Raw genomic sequence first — 16,722 nt, 5'->3', positions numbered from 1 at the left:
TTCTAAAGCACCTGGAGGTACAAAAGAGAGAAGGAAACATCAGGGTCAAAGCTCTGTGGGCCCCTTTTCACAATAAGGCTTGAAGGGAAACTTGATTTCCCTCGTTGGGAGTAAGAGAGTTGCGGGCTCAATTCTCCCTGAGAAACACTGTAGTTGCACATGCTCCCTTCATAGCACAATTGCCTTTGTGATGCCAAGTGTGTTTCTAGGCAAGGAACTTGGAGGTTGCCATTCTTTGCTAGGTGCTCATCCTTCAGTAATCTTCAGTGACTTGGCGACCCGTTTGAACACTAGCCTCATGCTAGTCTACCTCTTATATCATGCCACAGATTGGCTTGCAAGTGAATCCATGTAGCGTTGTTCCGTGTGGTTCTTGAGTCTAGGAAGCATTCCAGGTCTCAGTACTGTCGGATCTGCACTAGGATGAGAAACTTTCAAGAGGACGGCTTGTGTGTTTGGGGTTCGGAGCAGTGCAGCGTTGAGAAAAGCTAGAGGCCGAGTGTTGGGAAGTGAAAGGCTTCTTGTGATAAACCTCTAGAATGTTGTAAGTTGAAACAACTCAAGTATCTCCCGTCTAAAGCACCGTTGAGGTACAAAATAGAGAAAGAAACAGCAGGGTCAATGCTCTGCGGGTCTTTTGTAAATAAGGCTTGAAAGGAAACTTTAGTTTCATCATTGGGATTTATAGAGTTGCAGGCTGAATTCCCCCTGAGAAACACTGTAGTTGCACATGTTCCCTTCATAGCACAATTGCCTTTGTGATGACAAGTGAGTTTCTAAGAAAGAAACTTGGAGGTTGCCATTCTTTGCTAGGTGCTCATCCTTCAGTCATCTTCAGTGCATTGGAGAACCCGTTTGACCACCAGTCTCAAGCTAACGTTCTTCTTGGATTCTGCCACAGATTGGCATGTAGCAGAATCCATGTAGAGTTATTCTGTGTGGTTCCTGAGCTCTAGGAAGCATTCCATGTCTCTTAGTACTGGCGGTCTGCACTAGGATACGAAAAGTACAAGAATGACGGCCTCTGTGTTCGAGCCTTTGTGAGCCAAGCAGCTTTAGCAACAACTAGATGCCGAGTCATGGGCAGTGAAGGACTTCTTTGGTTAAACCTCTAGATTGTTGCAAGTGGAAACAACTCACGTATCTCCTTTCTAAAGCACCTGGAGGTACAAAAGAGAGAAGGAAACATCAGGGTCAAAGCTCTGTGGGCCCTTTTCAATATAAGGCTTGAAGGGGAACTTGAGTTTCCTCATTGGGAGTAAGAGAGTTGCGGGCTCAATTCTCCCTGAAAAACACTGTAGTTGCACATGCTCCCTTCATAGCACAATTGCCTACGTGATGACAAGTGAGTTTCTAGGAAAGAAACTTGGAGGTTGCCATTCTTTGCTAGGTGCTCATCCTTCGGTAATCTTCAGTGAATTGGAGAACCCGTTTGACCACTAGCCTCAAGCTAACGTTCTTCTTGGATCCTGCCACAGATTGGCATGCAGCAGAATCCATGTAGAGTTCTTCGGTGTGGTTCTTGAGCTCTAGGAAGCATTCCCGGTCTCTTAGTACTGTTGGATCTGCACTAGGATGAGAAACTTTCAAGAGGACGGCTTGTGTGTTAGGGGAGTTCTGAGCATTGAAGAGTTGGGAACAGCTAGAGGCCGAGTCATGGGAAGTGAAGGGCTTCTTTTGATAAACCTCTAGAATGTGGTAAGTTGAAACAACTCAGTATCTCCCTTCGAAAGCACCTTTGAGATACAAAAGAGAGAAGGAAACTGCAGGGACAATGCTCTGCGACCCTTTTGAAAATAAGGCTTGAAAGGAAACTTTATTTTCCTCTTTGGGATTTAGAGAGTTGTGGGCTCAATTCTCCCCAAGAAACACTGTAGTTGCACATGCTCCCTTCATAGCACAATTGCCTACGTGATGATAAGTGAGTTTCTAGGCAAGAAACTTGGAGGTTGCCATTCTATGCTAGGTGCTCATCCTTCAGTCATCGTCAGTGAATTGGAGAACCCGTTTGACAGCTAGCCTCAAGCTAACGTTCCTCTTGTATCCTGCCACAGATTGGCATGTAGCAGAATCCATGGAGCCTTCTTCGGTGTGGTTCCTGAGCTCTAGGATGCATTCCGGGTCTCTTAGTACTGGCAGTTCTGCACTAGGATGCTAAAAGTACAAGTAGGACGACCTGTGTGTTTGGGCCTTTCTGAGCAATGCAGCGTTGGGAACAGCTAGATGCCGAGTCATGGGCAGTGAAGGCCTTCTTTGGTTAAACCTCTAGAATGTTGCAAGTGGAAACAACTCACGTATCTCCTTTCTAAAGCACCTGGAGGTACAAAAGAGAGAAGGAAACATCAGGGTCAAAGCTCTGTGGGCCCCTTTTCAAAATAAGGCTTGAAGGGAAACTTGATTTCCCTCGTTGGGAGTAAGAGAGTTGCGGGCTCAATTCTCCCTGAGAAACACTGTAGTTGCACATGCTCCCTTCATAGCACAATTGCCTTTGTGATGCCAAGTGTGTTTCTAGGCAAGGAACTTGGAGGTTGCCATTCTTTGCTAGGTGCTCATCCTTCAGTAATCTTCAGTGACTTGGCGACCCGTTTGAACACTAGCCTCATGCTAGTCTACCTCTTATATCATGCCACAGATTGGCTTGCAAGTGAATCCATGTAGCGTTGTTCCGTGTGGTTCTTGAGTCTAGGAAGCATTCCAGGTCTCAGTACTGTCGGATCTGCACTAGGATGAGAAACTTTCAAGAGGACGGCTTGTGTGTTTGGGGTTCGGAGCAGTGCAGCGTTGAGAACAGCTAGAGGCCGAGTGTTGGGAAGTGAAAGGCTTCTTGTGATAAACCTCTAGAATGTTGTAAGTTGAAACAACTCAAGTATCTCCCGTCTAAAGCACCGTTGAGGTACAAAATAGAGAAAGAAACAGCGGGGTCAATGCTCTGCGGGTCTTTTGTAAATAAGGCTTGAAAGGAAACTTTAGTTTCATCATTGGGATTTATAGAGTTGCGGGCTGAATTCCCCCTGAGAAACACTGTAGTTGCACATGTTCCCTTCATAGCACAATTGCCTTTGTGATGACAAGTGAGTTTCTAAGAAAGAAACTTGGAGGTTGCCATTCTTTGCTAGGTGCTCATCCTTCAGTCATCTTCAGTGCATTGGAGAACCCGTTTGACCACCAGTCTCAAGCTAACGTTCTTCTTGGATCCTGCCACAGATTGGCATGTAGCAGAATCCATGTAGAGTTATTCTGTGTGGTTCCTGAGCTCTAGGAAGCATTCCATGTCTCTTAGTACTGGCGGTCTGCACTAGGATACGAAAAGTACAAGAATGACGGCCTCTGTGTTCGAGCCTTTGTGAGCAAAGCAGCGTTAGGAACAGCTAGATGCCGAGTCATGGGCAGTGAAGGACTTCTTTGGTTAAACCTCTAGATTGTTGCAAGTGGAAACAACTCACGTATCTCCTTTCTAAAGCACCTGGAGGTACAAAAGAGAGAAGGAAACATCAGGGTCAAAGCTCTGTGGGCCCTTTTCAATATAAGGCTTGAAGGGGAACTTGAGTTTCCTCATTGGGAGTAAGAGAGTTGCGGGCTCAATTCTCCCTGAAAAACACTGTAGTTGCACATGCTCCCTTCATAGCACAATTGCCTACGTGATGACAAGTGAGTTTCTAGGAAAGAAACTTGGAGGTTGCCATTCTTTGCTAGGTGCTCATCCTTCGGTAATCTTCAGTGAATTGGAGAACCCGTTTGACCACTAGCCTCAAGCTAACGTTCTTCTTGGATCCTGCCACAGATTGGCATGCAGCAGAATCCATGTAGAGTTCTTCAGTGTGGTTCTTGAGCTCTAGGAAGCATTCCCGGTCTCTTAGTACTGTTGGATCTGCACTAGGATGAGAAACTTTCAAGAGGACGGCTTGTGTGTTAGGGGAGTTCTGAGCATTGAAGAGTTGGGAACAGCTAGAGGCCGAGTCATGGGAAGTGAAGGGCTTCTTTTGATAAACCTCTAGAATGTTGTAAGTTGAAACAACTCAGTATCTCCCTTCGAAAGCACCTTTGAGATACAAAAGAGAGAAGGAAACTGCAGGGACAATGCTCTGCGACCCTTTTGAAAATAAGGCTTGAAAGGAAACTTTATTTTCCTCTTTGGGATTTAGAGAGTTGTGGGCTCAATTCTCCCCGAGAAACACTGTAGTTGCACATGCTCCCTTCATAGCACAATTGCCTACGTGATGATAAGTGAGTTTCTAGGCAAGAAACTTGGAGGTTGCCATTCTATGCTAGGTGCTCATCCTTCAGTAATCGTCAGTGAATTGGAGAACCCGTTTGACAGCTAGCCTCAAGCTAACGTTCCTCTTGTATCCTGCCACAGATTGGCATGTAGCAGAATCCATGGAGCCTTCTTCGGTGTGGTTCCTGAGCTCTAGGATGCATTCCGGGTCTCTTAGTACTGGCAGTTCTGCACTAGGATGCTAAAAGTACAAGTAGGACGACCTGTGTGTTTGGGCCTTTCTGAGCAATGCAGCGTTGGGAACAGCTAGATGCCGAGTCATGGGCAGTGAAGGCCTTCTTTGGTTAAACCTCTAGATTGTTGCAAGTGGAAACAACTCACGTATCTCCTTTCTAAAGCACCTGGAGGTACAAAAGAGAGAAGGAAACATCAGGGTCAAAGCTCTGTGGGCCCTTTTCAATATAAGGCTTGAAGGGGAACATGAGTTTCCTCATTGGGAGTAAGAGAGTTGCGGGCTCAATTCTCCCTGAATAACACTGTAGTTGCACATGCTCCCTTCATAGCACAATTGCCTACGTGATGACAAGTGAGTTTCTAGGAGAGAAACTTGGAGGTTGCCATTCTTTGCTAGGTGCTCATCCTTCAGTCATCTTCAGTGCATTGGAGAACCCGTTTGACCACCAGTCTCAAGCTAACGTTCTTCTTGGATCCTGCCACAGATTGGCATGTAGCAGAATCCATGTAGAGTTATTCTGTGTGGTTCCTGAGCTCTAGGAAGCATTCCATGTCTCTTAGTACTGGCGGTCTGCACTAGGATACGAAAAGTACAAGAATGACGGCCTCTGTGTTCGAGCCTTTGTGAGCAAAGCAGCGTTAGGAACAGCTAGATGCCGAGTCATGGGCAGTGAAGGACTTCTTTGGTTAAACCTCTAGATTGTTGCAAGTGGAAACAACTCACGTATCTCCTTTCTAAAGCACCTGGAGGTACAAATGAGAGAAGGAAACATCAGGGTCAAAGCTCTGTGGGCCCTTTTCAATATAAGGCTTGAAGGGGAACTTGAGTTTCCTCATTGGGAGTAAGAGAGTTGCGGGCTCAATTCTCCCTGAAAAACACTGTAGTTGCACATGCTCCCTTCATAGCACAATTGCCTACGTGATGACAAGTGAGTTTCTAGGAAAGAAACTTGGAGGTTGCCATTCTTTGCTAGGTGCTCATCCTTCGGTAATCTTCAGTGAATTGGAGAACCCGTTTGACCACTAGCCTCAAGCTAACGTTCTTCTTGGATCCTGCCACAGATTGGCATGCAGCAGAATCCATGTAGAGTTCTTCAGTGTGGTTCTTGAGCTCTAGGAAGCATTCCCGGTCTCTTAGTACTGTTGGATCTGCACTAGGATGAGAAACTTTCAAGAGGACGGCTTGTGTGTTAGGGGAGTTCTGAGCATTGAAGAGTTGGGAACAGCTAGAGGCCGAGTCATGGGAAGTGAAGGGCTTCTTTTGATAAACCTCTAGAATGTTGTAAGTTGAAACAACTCAGTATCTCCCTTCGAAAGCACCTTTGAGATACAAAAGAGAGAAGGAAACTGCAGGGACAATGCTCTGCGACCCTTTTGAAAATAAGGCTTGAAAGGAAACTTTATTTTCCTCTTTGGGATTTAGAGAGTTGTGGGCTCAATTCTCCCCGAGAAACACTGTAGTTGCACATGCTCCCTTCATAGCACAATTGCCTACGTGATGATAAGTGAGTTTCTAGGCAAGAAACTTGGAGGTTGCCATTCTATGCTAGGTGCTCATCCTTCAGTAATCGTCAGTGAATTGGAGAACCCGTTTGACAGCTAGCCTCAAGCTAACGTTCCTCTTGTATCCTGCCACAGATTGGCATGTAGCAGAATCCATGGAGCCTTCTTCGGTGTGGTTCCTGAGCTCTAGGATGCATTCCGGGTCTCTTAGTACTGGCAGTTCTGCACTAGGATGCTAAAAGTACAAGTAGGACGACCTGTGTGTTTGGGCCTTTCTGAGCAATGCAGCGTTGGGAACAGCTAGATGCCGAGTCATGGGCAGTGAAGGCCTTCTTTGGTTAAACCTCTAGAATGTTGCAAGTGGAAACAACTCACGTATCTCCTTTCTAAAGCACCTGGAGGTACAAAAGAGAGAAGGAAACATCAGGGTCAAAGCTCTGTGGGCCCCTTTTCAAAATAAGGCTTGAAGGGAAACTTGATTTCCCTCGTTGGGAGTAAGAGAGTTGCGGGCTCAATTCTCCCTGAGAAACACTGTAGTTGCACATGCTCCCTTCATAGCACAATTGCCTTTGTGATGCCAAGTGTGTTTCTAGGCAAGGAACTTGGAGGTTGCCATTCTTTGCTAGGTGCTCATCCTTCAGTAATCTTCAGTGACTTGGCGACCCGTTTGAACACTAGCCTCATGCTAGTCTACCTCTTATATCATGCCACAGATTGGCTTGCAAGTGAATCCATGTAGCGTTGTTCCGTGTGGTTCTTGAGTCTAGGAAGCATTCCAGGTCTCAGTACTGTCGGATCTGCACTAGGATGAGAAACTTTCAAGAGGACGGCTTGTGTGTTTGGGGTTCGGAGCAGTGCAGCGTTGAGAACAGCTAGAGGCCGAGTGTTGGGAAGTGAAAGGCTTCTTGTGATAAACCTCTAGAATGTTGTAAGTTGAAACAACTCAAGTATCTCCCGTCTAAAGCACCGTTGAGGTACAAAATAGAGAAAGAAACAGCAGGGTCAATGCTCTGCGGGTCTTTTGTAAATAAGGCTTGAAAGGAAACTTTAGTTTCATCATTGGGATTTATAGAGTTGCAGGCTGAATTCCCCCTAAGAAACACTGTAGTTGCACATGTTCCCTTCATAGCACAATTGCCTTTGTGATGACAAGTGAGTTTCTAAGAAAGAAACTTGGAGGTTGCCATTCTTTGCTAGGTGCTCATCCTTCAGTCATCTTCAGTGCATTGGAGAACCCGTTTGACCACCAGTCTCAAGCTAACGTTCTTCTTGGATCCTGCCACAGATTGGCATGTAGCAGAATCCATGTAGAGTTATTCTGTGTGGTTCCTGAGCTCTAGGAAGCATTCCATGTCTCTTAGTACTGGCGGTCTGCACTAGGATACGAAAAGTACAAGAATGACGGCCTCTGTGTTCGAGCCTTTGTGAGCCAAGCAGCGTTAGCAACAGCTAGATGCCGAGTCATGGGCAGTGAAGGACTTCTTTGGTTAAACCTCTAGATTGTTGCAAGTGGAAACAACTCACGTATCTCCTTTCTAAAGCACCTGGAGGTACAAAAGAGAGAAGGAAACATCAGGGTCAAAGCTCTGTGGGCCCTTTTCAATATAAGGCTTGAAGGGGAACTTGAGTTTCCTCATTGGGAGTAAGAGAGTTGCGGGCTCAATTCTCCCTGAAAAACACTGTAGTTGCACATGCTCCCTTCATAGCACAATTGCCTACGTGATGACAAGTGAGTTTCTAGGAAAGAAACTTGGAGGTTGCCATTCTTTGCTAGGTGCTCATCCTTCGGTAATCTTCAGTGAATTGGAGAACCCGTTTGACCACTAGCCTCAAGCTAACGTTCTTCTTGGATCCTGCCACAGATTGGCATGCAGCAGAAACCATGTAGAGTTCTTCGGTGTGGTTCTTGAGCTCTAGGAAGCATTCCCGGTCTCTTAGTACTGTTGGATCTGCACTAGGATGAGAAACTTTCAAGAGGACGGCTTGTGTGTTAGGGGAGTTCTGAGCATTGAAGAGTTGGGAACAGCTAGAGGCCGAGTCATGGGAAGTGAAGGGCTTCTTTTGATAAACCTCTAGAATGTGGTAAGTTGAAACAACTCAGTATCTCCCTTCGAAAGCACCTTTGAGATACAAAAGAGAGAAGGAAACTGCAGGGACAATGCTCTGCGACCCTTTTGAAAATAAGGCTTGAAAGGAAACTTTATTTTCCTCTTTGGGATTTAGAGAGTTGTGGGCTCAATTCTCCCCGAGAAACACTGTAGTTGCACATGCTCCCTTCATAGCACAATTGCCTACGTGATGATAAGTGAGTTTCTAGGCAAGAAACTTGGAGGTTGCCATTCTATGCTAGGTGCTCATCCTTCAGTCATCGTCAGTGAATTGGAGAACCCGTTTGACAGCTAGCCTCAAGCTAACGTTCCTCTTGTATCCTGCCACAGATTGGCATGTAGCAGAATCCATGGAGCCTTCTTCGGTGTGGTTCCTGAGCTCTAGGATGCATTTCGGGTCTCTTAGTACTGGCAGTTCTGCACTAGGATGCTAAAAGTACAAGTAGGACGACCTGTGTGTTTGGGCCTTTCTGAGCAATGCAGCGTTGGGAACAGCTAGATGCCGAGTCATGGGCAGTGAAGGCCTTCTTTGGTTAAACCTCTAGAATGTTGCAAGTGGAAACAACTCACGTATCTCCTTTCTAAAGCACCTGGAGGTACAAAAGAGAGAAGGAAACATCAGGGTCAAAGCTCTGTGGGCCCCTTTTCAAAATAAGGCTTGAAGGGAAACTTGATTTCCCTCGTTGGGAGTAAGAGAGTTGCGGGCTCAATTCTCCCTGAGAAACACTGTAGTTGCACATGCTCCCTTCATAGCACAATTGCCTTTGTGATGCCAAGTGTGTTTCTAGGCAAGGAACTTGGAGGTTGCCATTCTTTGCTAGGTGCTCATCCTTCAGTAATCTTCAGTGACTTGGCGACCCGTTTGAACACTAGCCTCATGCTAGTCTACCTCTTATATCATGCCACAGATTGGCTTGCAAGTGAATCCATGTAGCGTTGTTCCGTGTGGTTCTTGAGTCTAGGAAGCATTCCAGGTCTCAGTACTGTCGGATCTGCACTAGGATGAGAAACTTTCAAGAGGACGGCTTGTGTGTTTGGGGTTCGGAGCAGTGCAGCGTTGAGAACAGCTAGAGGCCGAGTGTTGGGAAGTGAAAGGCTTTTTGTGATAAACCTCTAGAATGTTGTAAGTTGAAACAACTCAAGTATCTCCCGTCTAAAGCACCGTTGAGGTACAAAATAGAGAAAGAAACAGCGGGGTCAATGCTCTGCGGGTCTTTTGTAAATAAGGCTTGAAAGGAAACTTTAGTTTCATCATTTGGATTTATAGAGTTGCGGGCTGAATTCCCCCTGAGAAACACTGTAGTTGCACATGTTCCCTTCATAGCACAATTGCCTTTGTGATGACAAGTGAGTTTCTAAGAAAGAAACTTGGAGGTTGCCATTCTTTGCTAGGTGCTCATCCTTCAGTCATCTTCAGTGCATTGGAGAACCCGTTTGACCACCAGTCTCAAGCTAACGTTCTTCTTGGATCCTGCCACAGATTGGCATGTAGCAGAATCCATGTAGAGTTATTCTGTGTGGTTCCTGAGCTCTAGGAAGCATTCCATGTCTCTTAGTACTGGCGGTCTGCACTAGGATACGAAAAGTACAAGAATGACGGCCTCTGTGTTCGAGCCTTTGTGAGCAAAGCAGCGTTAGGAACAGCTAGATGCCGAGTCATGGGCAGTGAAGGACTTCTTTGGTTAAACCTCTAGATTGTTGCAAGTGGAAACAACTCACGTATCTCCTTTCTAAAGCACCTGGAGGTACAAAAGAGAGAAGGAAACATCAGGGTCAAAGCTCTGTGGGCCCTTTTCAATATAAGGCTTGAAGGGGAACTTGAGTTTCCTCATTGGGAGTAAGAGAGTTGCGGGCTCAATTCTCCCTGAAAAACACTGTAGTTGCACATGCTCCCTTCATAGCACAATTGCCTACGTGATGACAAGTGAGTTTCTAGGAAAGAAACTTGGAGGTTGCCATTCTTTGCTAGGTGCTCATCCTTCGGTAATCTTCAGTGAATTGGAGAACCCGTTTGACCACTAGCCTCAAGCTAACGTTCTTCTTGGATCCTGCCACAGATTGGCATGCAGCAGAATCCATGTAGAGTTCTTCAGTGTGGTTCTTGAGCTCTAGGAAGCATTCCCGGTCTCTTAGTACTGTTGGATCTGCACTAGGATGAGAAACTTTCAAGAGGACGGCTTGTGTGTTAGGGGAGTTCTGAGCATTGAAGAGTTGGGAACAGCTAGAGGCCGAGTCATGGGAAGTGAAGGGCTTCTTTTGATAAACCTCTAGAATGTGGTAAGTTGAAACAACTCAGTATCTCCCTTCGAAAGCACCTTTGAGATACAAAAGAGAGAAGGAAACTGCAGGGACAATGCTCTGCGACCCTTTTGAAAATAAGGCTTGAAAGGAAACTTTATTTTCCTCTTTGGGATTTAGAGAGTTGTGGGCTCAATTCTCCCCGAGAAACACTGTAGTTGCACATGCTCCCTTCATAGCACAATTGCCTTTGTGATGATAAGTGAGTTTCTAGGCAAGAAACTTGGAGGTTGCCATTCTATGCTAGGTGCTCATCCTTCAGTAATCGTCAGTGAATTGGAGAACCCGTTTGACAGCTAGCCTCAAGCTAACGTTCCTCTTGTATCCTGCCACAGATTGGCATGTAGCAGAATCCATGGAGCCTTCTTCGGTGTGGTTCCTGAGCTCTAGGATGCATTCCGGGTCTCTTAGTACTGGCAGTTCTGCACTAGGATGCTAAAAGTACAAGTAGGACGACCTGTGTGTTTGGGCCTTTCTGAGCAATGCAGCGTTGGGAACAGCTAGATGCCGAGTCATGGGCAGTGAAGGCCTTCTTTGGTTAAACCTCTAGAATGTTGCAAGTGGAAACAACTCACGTATCTCCTTTCTAAAGCACCTGGAGGTACAAAAGAGAGAAGGAAACATCAGGGTCAAAGCTCTGTGGGCCCCTTTTCAAAATAAGGCTTGAAGGGAAACTTGATTTCCCTCGTTGGGAGTAAGAGAGTTGCGGGCTCAATTCTCCCTGAGAAACACTGTAGTTGCACATGCTCCCTTCATAGCACAATTGCCTTTGTGATGCCAAGTGTGTTTCTAGGCAAGGAACTTGGAGGTTGCCATTCTTTGCTAGGTGCTCATCCTTCAGTAATCTTCAGTGACTTGGCGACCCGTTTGAACACTAGCCTCATGCTAGTCTACCTCTTCTATCATGCCACAGATTGGCTTGCAAGTGAATCCATGTAGCGTTGTTCCGTGTGGTTCTTGAGCTCTAGGAAGCATTCCAGGTCTCAGTACTGTCGGATCTGCACTAGGATGAGAAACTTTCAAGAGGACGGCTTGTGTGTTTGGGGTTCGGAGCAGTGCAGCGTTGAGAACAGCTAGATGCCGAGTGTTGGGAAGTGAAAGGCTTCTTGTGATAAACCTCTAGAATGTTGTAAGTTGAAACAACTCAAGTATCTCCCGTCTAAAGCACCGTTGAGGTACAAAATAGAGAAAGAAACAGCAGGGTCAATGCTCTGCGGGTGTTTTGTAAATAAGGCTTGAAAGGAAACTTTAGTTTCATCATTGGGATTTATAGAGTTGCGGGCTGAATTCCCCCTGAGAAACACTGTAGTTGCACATGTTCCCTTCACAGCACAATTGCCTTTGTGATGACAAGTGAGTTTCTAAGAAAGAAACTTGGAGGTTGCCATTCTTTGCTAGGTGCTCATCCTTCAGTCATCTTCAGTGCATTGGAGAACCCGTTTGACCACCAGTCTCAAGCTAACGTTCTTCTTGGATCCTGCCACAGATTGGCATGTAGCAGAATCCATGTAGAGTTATTCTGTGTGGTTCCTGAGCTCTAGGAAGCATTCCATGTCTGTTAGTACTGGCGGTCTGCAGTAGGATACGAAAAGTACAAGAATGACGGCCTCTGTGTTCGAGCCTTTGTGAGCAAAGCAGCGTTAGGAACAGCTAGATGCCGAGTCATGGGCAGTGAAGGACTTCTTTGGTTAAACCTCTAGATTGTTGCAAGTGGAAACAACTCACGTATCTCCTTTCTAAAGCACCTGGAGGTACAAAAGAGAGAAGGAAACATCAGGGTCAAAGCTCTGTGGGCCCTTTTCAATATAAGGCTTGAAGGGGAACTTGAGTTTCCTCATTGGGAGTACGAGAGTTGCGGGCTCAATTCTCCCTGAAAAACACTGTAGTTGCACATGCTCCCTTCATAGCACAATTGCCTACGTGATGACAAGTGAGTTTCTAGGAAAGAAACTTGGAGGTTGCCATTCTTTGCTAGGTGCTCATCCTTCGGTAATCTTCAGTGAATTGGAGAACCCGTTTGACCACTAGCCTCAAGCTAACGTTCTTCTTGGATCCTGCCACAGATTGGCATGCAGCAGAATCCATGTAGAGTTCTTCAGTGTGGTTCTTGAGCTCTAGGAAGCATTCCCGGTCTCTTAGTACTGTTGGATCTGCACTAGGAGGAGAAACTTTCAAGAGGACGGCTTGTGTGTTAGGGGAGTTCTGAGCATTGAAGAGTTGGGAACAGCTAGAGGCCGAGTCATGGGAAGTGAAGGGCTTCTTTTGATAAACCTCTAGAATGTTGTAAGTTGAAACAACTCAGTATCTCCCTTCGAAAGCACCTTTGAGATACAAAAGAGAGAAGGAAACTGCAGGGACAATGCTCTGCGACCCTTTTGAAAATAAGGCTTGAAAGGAAACTTTATTTTCCTCTTTGGGATTTAGAGAGTTGTGGGCTCAATTCTCCCCGAGAAACACTGTAGTTGCACATGCTCCCTTCATAGCACAATTGCCTACGTGATGATAAGTGAGTTTCTAGGCAAGAAACTTGGAGGTTGCCATTCTATGCTAGGTGCTCATCCTTCAGTAATCGTCAGTGAATTGGAGAACCCGTTTGACAGCTAGCCTCAAGCTAACGTTCCTCTTGTATCCTGCCACAGATTGGCATGTAGCAGAATCCATGGAGCCTTCTTCGGTGTGGTTCCTGAGCTCTAGGATGCATTCCGGGTCTCTTAGTACTGGCAGTTCTGCACTAGGATGCTAAAAGTACAAGTAGGACGACCTGTGTGTTTGGGTCTTTCTGAGCAATGCAGCGTTGGGAACAGCTACATGCCGAGTCATGGGCAGTGAAGGCCTTCTTTGGTTAAACCTCTAGAATGTTGCAAGTGGAAACAACTCACGTATCTCCTTTCTAAAGCACCTGGAGGTACAAAAGAGAGAAGGAAACATCAGGGTCAAAGCTCTGTGGGCCCCTTTTCACAATAAGGCTTGAAGGGAAACTTGATTTCCCTCGTTGGGAGTAAGAGAGTTGCGGGCTCAATTCTCCCTGAGAAACACTGTAGTTGCACATGCTCCCTTCATAGCACAATTGCCTTTGTGATGCCAAGTGTGTTTCTAGGCAAGGAACTTGGAGGTTGCCATTCTTTGCTAGGTGCTCATCCTTCAGTAATCTTCAGTGACTTGGCGACCCGTTTGAACACTAGCCTCATGCTAGTCTACCTCTTATATCATGCCACAGATTGGCTTGCAAGTGAATCCATGTAGCGTTGTTCCGTGTGGTTCTTGAGTCTAGGAAGCATTCCAGGTCTCAGTACTGTCGGATCTGCACTAGGATGAGAAACTTTCAAGAGGACGGCTTGTGTGTTTGGGGTTCGGAGCAGTGCAGCGTTGAGAACAGCTAGAGGCCGAGTGTTGGGAAGTGAAAGGCTTCTTGTGATAAACCTCTGGAATGTTGTAAGTTGAAACAACTCAAGTATCTCCCGTCTAAAGCACCGTTGAGGTACAAAATAGAGAAAGAAACAGCAGGGTCAATGCTCTGCGGGTCTTTTGTAAATAAGGCTTGAAAGGAAACTTTAGTTTCATCATTGGGATTTATAGAGTTGCAGGCTGAATTCCCCCTGAGAAACACTGTAGTTGCACATGTTCCCTTCATAGCACAATTGCCTTTGTGATGACAAGTGAGTTTCTAAGAAAGAAACTTGGAGGTTGCCATTCTTTGCTAGGTGCTCATCCTTCAGTCATCTTCAGTGCATTGGAGAACCCGTTTGACCACCAGTCTCAAGCTAACGTTCTTCTTGGATCCTGCCACAGATTGGCATGTAGCAGAATCCATGTAGAGTTATTCTGTGTGGTTCCTGAGCTCTAGGAAGCATTCCATGTCTCTTAGTACTGGCGGTCTGCACTAGGATACGAAAAGTACAAGAATGACGGCCTCTGTGTTCGTGCCTTTGTGAGCCAAGCAGCGTTAGCAACAGCTAGATGCCGAGTCATGGGCAGTGAAGGACTTCTTTGGTTAAACCTCTAGATTGTTGCAAGTGGAAACAACTCACGTATCTCCTTTCTAAAGCACCTGGAGGTACAAAAGAGAGAAGGAAACATCAGGGTCAAAGCTCTGTGGGCCCTTTTCAATATAAGGCTTGAAGGGGAACTTGAGTTTCCTCATTGGGAGTAAGAGAGTTGCGGGCTCAATTCTCCCTGAAAAACACTGTAGTTGCACATGCTCCCTTCATAGCACAATTGCCTACGTGATGACAAGTGAGTTTCTAGGAAAGAAACTTGGAGGTTGCCATTCTTTGCTAGGTGCTCATCCTTCGGTAATCTTCAGTGAATTGGAGAACCCGTTTGACCACTAGCCTCAAGCTAACGTTCTTCTTGGATCCTGCCACAGATTGGCATGCAGCAGAATCCATGTAGAGTTCTTCAGTGTGGTTCTTGAGCTCTAGGAAGCATTCCCGGTCTCTTAGTACTGTTGGATCTGCACTAGGATGAGAAACTTTCAAGAGGACGGCTTGTGTGTTAGGGGAGTTCTGAGCATTGAAGAGTTGGGAACAGCTAGAGGCCGAGTCATGGGAAGTGAAGGGCTTCTTTTGATAAACCTCTAGAATGTTGTAAGTTGAAACAACTCAGTATCTCCCTTCGAAAGCACCTTTGAGATACAAAAGAGAGAAGGAAACTGCAGGGACAATGCTCTGCGACCCTTTTGAAAATAAGGCTTGAAAGGAAACTTTATTTTCCTCTTTGGGATTTAGAGAGTTGTGGGCTCAATTCTCCCCGAGAAACACTGTAGTTGCACATGCTCCCTTCATAGCACAATTGCCTACGTGATGATAAGTGAGTTTCTAGGCAAGAAACTTGGAGGTTGCCATTCTATGCTAGGTGCTCATCCTTCAGTAATCGTCAGTGAATTGGAGAACCCGTTTGACAGCTAGCCTCAAGCTAACGTTCCTCTTGTATCCTGCCACAGATTGGCATGTAGCAGAATCCATGGAGCCTTCTTCGGTGTGGTTCCTGAGCTCTAGGATGCATTCCGGGTCTCTTAGTACTGGCAGTTCTGCACTAGGATGCTAAAAGTACAAGTAGGACGACCTGTGTGTTTGGGCCTTTCTGAGCAATGCAGCGTTGGGAACAGCTAGATGCCGAGTCATGGGCAGTGAAGGCCTTCTTTGGTTAAACCTCTAGAATGTTGCAAGTGGAAACAACTCACGTATCTCCTTTCTAAAGCACCTGGAGGTACAAAAGAGAGAAGGAAACATCAGGGTCAAAGCTCTGTGGGCCCCTTTTCAAAATAAGGCTTGAAGGGAAACTTGATTTCCCTCGTTGGGAGTAAGAGAGTTGCGGGCTCAATTCTCCCTGAGAAACACTGTAGTTGCACATGCTCCCTTCATAGCACAATTGCCTTTGTGATGCCAAGTGTGTTTCTAGGCAAGGAACTTGGAGGTTGCCATTCTTTGCTAGGTGCTCATCCTTCAGTAATCTTCAGTGACTTGGCGACCCGTTTGAACACTAGCCTCATGCTAGTCTACCTCTTATATCATGCCACAGATTGGCTTGCAAGTGAATCCATGTAGCGTTGTTCCGTGTGGTTCTTGAGTCTAGGAAGCATTCCAGGTCTCAGTACTGTCGGATCTGCACTAGGATGAGAAACTTTCAAGAGGACGGCTTGTGTGTTTGGGGTTCGGAGCAGTGCAGCGTTGAGAACAGCTAGAGGCCGAGTGTTGGGAAGTGAAAGGCTTCTTGTGATAAACCTCTAGAATGTTGTAAGTTGAAACAACTCAAGTATCTCCCGTCTAAAGCACCGTTGAGGTACAAAATAGAGAAAGAAACAGCAGGGTCAATGCTCTGCGGGTCTTTTGTAAATAAGGCTTGAAAGGAAACTTTAGTTTCATCATTGGGATTTATAGAGTTGCAGGCTGAATTCCCCCTGAGAAACACTGTAGTTGCACATGTTCCCTTCATAGCACAATTGCCTTTGTGATGACAAGTGAGTTTCTAAGAAAGAAACTTGGAGGTTGCCATTCTTTGCTAGGTGCTCATCCTTCAGTCATCTTCAGTGCATTGGAGAACCCGTTTGACCACCAGTCTCAAGCTAACGTTCTTCTTGGATCCTGCCACAGATTGGCATGTAGCAGAATCCATGTAGAGTTATTCTGTGTGGTTCCTGAGCTCTAGGAAGCATTCCATGTCTCTTAGTACTGGCGGTCTGCACTAGGATACGAAAAGTACAAGAATGACGGCCTCTGTGTTCGAGCCTTTGTGAGCAAAGCAGCGTTAGGAACAGCTAGATGCCGAGTCATGGGCAGTGAAGGACTTCTTTGGTTAAACCTCTAGATTGTTGCAAGTGGAAACAACTCACGTATCTCCTTTCTAAAGCACCTGGAGGTACAA

Source organism: Eubalaena glacialis, chromosome 7, assembly GCF_028564815.1.
Source record: "Eubalaena glacialis isolate mEubGla1 chromosome 7, mEubGla1.1.hap2.+ XY, whole genome shotgun sequence".
Classification (NCBI taxonomy): domain Eukaryota; kingdom Metazoa; phylum Chordata; class Mammalia; order Artiodactyla; family Balaenidae; genus Eubalaena; species Eubalaena glacialis.
This window is presented reverse-complemented; position numbering follows the sequence as displayed.